This window comes from Pistacia vera, unplaced genomic scaffold (assembly GCF_008641045.1).
Source record: "Pistacia vera cultivar Batoury unplaced genomic scaffold, PisVer_v2 Contig637, whole genome shotgun sequence".
Classification (NCBI taxonomy): domain Eukaryota; kingdom Viridiplantae; phylum Streptophyta; class Magnoliopsida; order Sapindales; family Anacardiaceae; genus Pistacia; species Pistacia vera.
Genome location: NW_022196487.1, coordinates 75,242 through 81,161, shown reverse-complemented (window position 1 = coordinate 81,161; position 5,920 = coordinate 75,242). Strand labels below are relative to the sequence as shown.

The 5,920-nt window shown below is 39.6% G+C and overlaps 1 pseudogene; it reads left to right on the top strand.

Moving 5' to 3' along the window:
* Positions 1 to 333: 333 nt before the first annotated feature.
* On the top strand, positions 334 to 1,012 carry LOC116111431 (annotated as a pseudogene).
* Positions 1,013 to 5,920: the final 4,908 nt, after the last annotated feature.

The window sequence follows — 5,920 nt, the reverse complement described above, 5'->3', positions numbered from 1 at the left end:
TTTGTTATAATTTTTTGTTGATTTTGCTCTTTCTGAACTATCGTTAATTGTCTTTGACAATGCAAGATGAATTCTTTGTGTAATCTTTGATTGTTTTTGGTTTCTCATGACCAGGTACAGCAAGAATGATGCATTGCAACCTGCTTGCTAAATCACTCCACTCTTATTGAATTATTGTAAAGTTCAAGATTCGATTTTCCCTTTAATATGGCCAGTTGTTCATCTCTTTGTTTTGCTCCATCTGATGCTCGATTTCAGTGGGAATGCTGCCCTCATTAAGATGGACTCAAGTTTATGGACTTAATTCTTTTAAGAGTTTGACAACAAAGCTGGTTTGCGGAGTGCTTGCAAAGGAATCTTAAGTGTTCTGTCAACTCTCACAAACTAACACTAACCGCAGAACGACCCTTTTTTGATCTACACCCTGAAGTTTCAATGCTCAGAGTTGATGAAAATGCCAAGTCTCTGGTCCAGGAAGGAGGGATCTGTTGGAAGTGTCACAGAGAGCTTAAAAGAATCCTTTATTCCGGTAACTGTAGTAATGAAGCAAAGATCAAAGTTATTGGTGTTGGGGGTGGTGGGTCTAATGCTGTTAATAGAATGATTAAGAGTTCAATGAAGGCGTGGAATTTTGGATAGTAAACACTGATGTTCAGGCCCTGTAGATGTCACCTGTAATCCCTGAAAACCGTTTGCAAATTGGGGAGGAGCTAACTGGGGGTCTTGGCGTGGTGGGAACCCAGATGTAGGCATGAATGCTGCCAATGAGAGCAAAGCTGCAATTGAGGAGGCATTAATGGTGCAGACATGGTTTTTGTGACTGTAAGTTCAAGTTCAACCTTATTTGTTATTGTTAGAAAGTCTACTGTAGTAATTTCATTCTAGATCAAAAATATTCAAGTAGAATTCTCAGGTTATCATCTTATCTCCTTTATGAAAAGAATAGTAATACTTTTGCTCTTCTTTCAATGGAATAGAAAAAAAATCTGGGAAGTCAGGTATTGGTGGATGATGGGACAGTCAGTCTCACTGTTTGCAATGTCACACTTCCTTTTTTTTTTTTTGGCTGGATGGTCACAATATTTATTGATTTGAGTTCTTTGAAACGGTTTTGTATTTAAGTTCCCAAATAGCAACTTGTCTTTGATGGAAATAACTCTTAAAGTGATGGAAGGCAGGTGTAATATTGTTGGTTACATTTGTGAGCGAGTAAATCTTACATCAGGAAATATAAAATAAGTGAGGGCCAAATGTTGCGGTTGGTGTAATCCATTTGTTTAAGCTGCTAGGTTGAAGATGGTGTCAACTCAAACGTATTAAATTATTTGCACAAATTTTCCTGGTTATTCGTGTCCCTGTCATTCAAAAAATTCTGAAGTCATTTGGGGTTATTGGCGGCCTATGTCTATTCGACTTCCCCATTATTTTCCAATTAACTGGTAATGTTAGTAGATATTGGAGTTCCATAGGTCATCTTTTGATCAATATGATATTGTGGGGTTTATAAGAATTATTGGGGATCTTTTGTCAATACTATGAATGTTATTAGGGTTATAACTAGGGCACCCCCTGAGGTTTATTTGTAGCACAGACAATTAAAGGTTTGGGGAAATATACTTGGCCGCCCGTGACCTTTAATTAGTCGAAATAGTTCATCAAAATGGTAATACAGAAATGTCATGGCACATGTCATTCTCTTGCTAATTTTCATCCAGTAACATATTTTTTTCTTATATAAGTGGAACGCTCCTTAAAGGAGAAGTCCTATTTGGTAAATTTATCATCACCTGTGATTCAGTCAGACCTCAAGGGTGTGCTATCATTAACATAGCATTACTACTTCTCAGTTTTATGATGTCGCTAAATATCTATAGAACTCCCATTAAAAATGTCTATCAATACAAAGGGCATAAGGGGCATTTGGGGTAGTGACGTTGGGAGTGTGAGTTGCATGATGTGTGTGAGTTGGTTATTATTGTTCACGTGTTTGTGGGAATCAAGTTGTTTAGTGGAAGGAATATCTTAGTTAAGGAAGTAGTGTATAAAGTGGGTCAACTTTTGGGAAGGTCAGGATATTTGTATAGGGTCACTAAAGGAGGCCCCCAGCTCCTCGAACTGTTAGGAACTATCTGTTTTGAGCCTACTGTGTAGCTACTTTTCTCATTTCATTACATAAAAATACAGTCTCGCTTATCCATTGATTTGGTGAAACTCTCTTCTGTGCTATTTTGGGTTGTTTGTACTGTTTTGTGGTGATTGTTGCAGGGTGCTCATCAAATTGGTATAGAACTTGACATGTGATGGTAAATCGAAGATGGAAAACAGAGTAGAAGGATTGGAAAAGCAGATGGGGAACGTAGAGAAGAAATGGGGAATGTGAAGGAAGAGCTAGGGAGCACAAAGGTTACCTGCTTGAGCTTGCGCAATGATGAGGTTGAAGGAAGAAAGGGATGCGAGTCTGAGACGCCATAAGGGAAAAACATCACACTCTGAGCACTCCAACAGCGGCGACAGCGGGTGGTGATAGGACTAAGGAAATAGAGAATTCGAAGGATGAGAGGAAGGGTAAGAAGTTGGAGCTATCGACATTCAACGGGGAAGATCCTTATGGTTGGACATTCAGAGTTGACCGATATTTCTCGATGAACCATTATGAAGATAAAGAAAAGGTGGAAGCGGTCGTCGTGTGTATGGAGGGTCATGCCCTGAACTGGTATCAGTGGGTGGAGTCTAGGGCACCAATCAGTTCTTGGAAAGGTTTTAAGGTCGCCGTGGTTGAGAGATTCAGGCTGTTGTTCAAGGGATCAGCGTATGAAGCTCTGGTAGCGCTGAAGCAGACTGGTACAGTAACAGAATACAGGGAGAGCTTTGAAGCTCATGCGGCTCCCTTACGCGAGGTAGGAGAAGACCTCCTAATGGGGGTCTTTACGAATGGGCTAAGGGAGGAAATAAGAGCTGAATTATGTTTAACTCAGCCCATTTCTCTTTTTGCACTGATGGATCAAGCCCATCGCGTGGAGGAAAAAAACTGGGTTCTAGAAAAGAATAGATCTAGGTTTGCTAAGGCCCAAAATAATAGAGTGGACTCTTATACCCGAGTCACCCCAAGCCCAGAACCCGTGTGCCCAAACACATGGGTAAATCCACTGCAAAATCCAGAGTTAGGTCCGAATTTTTCCCCAAATTGATTTCACGACAGAAAAGATCGCTCAGTGGAATCCATGACGCCAAACTTTTGCGGGGAAAATTTTCGACGAATGACCGACGCCGAATTATAACACAAGCGAGACAGAGGCCTTTGTTTCCAATGCAATGAGAAATTTGGGCCAAACCATAGATGCAAGAGCAAGTCGCTCCAGATCTTGTTAGTGACCGACGACGACGAACTGGAAAAAGAAGAAGTCAGTCTTGAACCCATCTCGGAAGCTTCCGACAAAGGTAAACCTTTGGCTTTATCTATGAATTCAATTGTAGGGGTGACCACAGATAAAACTCTAAAACTCAAGGGGTTGATTGGAGTGGAGAGGTGATTGTTTTGGTTGATAGTGGGGCTTCCCATAATTTTATTTCGCATGATTTTGTGCGAAAATTGGGTCTGGCAGTTGAGAGAGGGAAATCGTTTGGGGTTATGGTAGGGAATGGCTTTATGGTCAGAGGATAAGGTATTTGCAGGGGCGTGAATCTGAGGATCCAAGGAATTGAATTGAGGCATGACTTTTTTCCATTTGATTTAGGAGGGGTAGATGTGGTGTTAGGAATTTCTTGGTTGAGTACACTAGGCGATGTGTGTGCCAATTGGAAAAATCTGACAATGGCATTTGTCAGTGAAAGGAAGAGGGTAATTTTGCTACAGGATCCTTCTTTAGTCAAGACGGTCGTGTCAGTTAAGGCAATGCTAAAATCTTTGCAGAGGGAGGAAGCTGGTTATGTGATTGAATTTTGTTCCATAAGAATTAAGGGAAAGGAAACAGAGGAACCCGTTGATCCTGTAGCTGCTGCAGTTGTAGATGGATTTAGACACCTGTTTGAACAGCCTACCAAGCTACCACCTAAGAGACCCACTGACCACGCAATAGTCTTACAGGATAATGCCAAACCCCCTAACATACGTCCATACAAATACTCCTATTCCCAAAAAAATGAAATAGAAAGGTTGGTGGGTGAGATGCTGGTGGCAGGAATTATACAACCCAGTATCAATCTGCTTGCTAGCCCTGTGTTGTTGGTTAAGAAGAAGATGGTAGTTGGCGTTTTTGTGTCGATTACAGGGTACTCAATAACCTCACTGTACCAGACAAGTTCCCTATTCCCTCAATTGATGAATTGTTGGATGAGCTGTTGGGGGCAGCAAGTTTTACTAAGCTGGATCTGAAATCTGGTTATCACTAGATTAGGATTAAGGAGGAGGATGTACCCAAAACAGCATTTAGGACTCATGAAAGGCATTATGAATTCTTGGTCATGCCCTTTCGATTAACCAATGCCCCTTCCACCTTTCAAGCCTTAATGAATACCATTTTTAAACTAGTTCTAAGGAAGTTCATGTTAGTAAACGGTCCCATATACGCAGCGGAAACAAAACAAATATAATATAGAGATCGTTTACATGAGCCAAGATCAAGGATATAATTTTACGATTCATATTAAAATAAAATCTGCAGAAAAATAAATCTGAGTTTAAAGAAAACAAACGCACGTTTGAGGCTCTTCCAAATTTGTCAACGAATGTTTTGCTACCGATCCAAGTGTAGGATTGAACCCACATAGTCCACTCGAAGACAATCTCAAAAGAACCAAATAGGGATTTGCTAGATCCTCTTTGGCTTCAAGATTAAGAAGAAAGCAAATCAATTGAATTGATTTTGAGCCTGAAGTGTTTCTGCCGTGGGAGTGTATTGAGAAGGGTTGTGTGTGTTTTTTTTTTTTCAAAGAAAAATTCTATATCTTTTAATTCACACACTTTTTCTTTTTATAGTTAATCAATTTGCCCTAATCTCATATGGAATAGGCTTGGGCTCCAACCCAAACGCCCCATGTTTCCAAACACTCCCAATTTGATATTTTTATTTTATTTTCCATCATTATCTCAATTAAAATCAATTAATATATATTTAAATATATATATATTAACATTTAACAATAATGATAATGATAATATATTTAAATATGTGCGAACACACATTTAAACGTAATTTCACTTATTTAATTTTTCTAACAATTTAAATAAAGGCTACAACCTCAGCAAATTTAATTGCATTGTGAAATTACCAAAATACCCTTTTGCCTTAAAAGACGAAAACGCCCTTCTTTCTTCTTGGATCTTAAATTGTCTTCTATATGTGTGACTCATAGGCTCCTCATCATATCGGTAGTGTATAGTATCGCGATTGACACCAATTAATCGTCTCATTAATACACAGACCAAGATTGGCCCTTAGCAAGGCATCATGGTCACCCGATAGATTCGGATTCAGCAAAGTAGCTATCTGTCAACGATATGGTTACCGTGCAATTCGATCCTTTCATCATACGTTATCTCGACGAGACGAAGGCATAGAAATAGTGTCAACCTTCGGTTACTCTCGATATTATGTATTCAGTTTCTAGACCAATGACTCATATTATATACTAGATAGAGCAACAACTCAATCTCATTGTAGCCATAGTTTTAACGTCATTGCCATATACTGAATTGCGTCGTGAGATAACTTCTTCCGTACCCGGGAGTGATAAATCCTCTGTCAATCCACCATAGTCTTGATACACTCCTCGATGCAGCCAATCACCACCGTATTAACAGCTCTGAAAAGAACTGCGTTAGGTTAGTGTCAAACTGCACCAATCGGTGCACAAGACGCTCTGGTGATCTCAAGTCTAAGTATCACATGCACCACCATTTGTTAGAGGATTTGTTCCATAG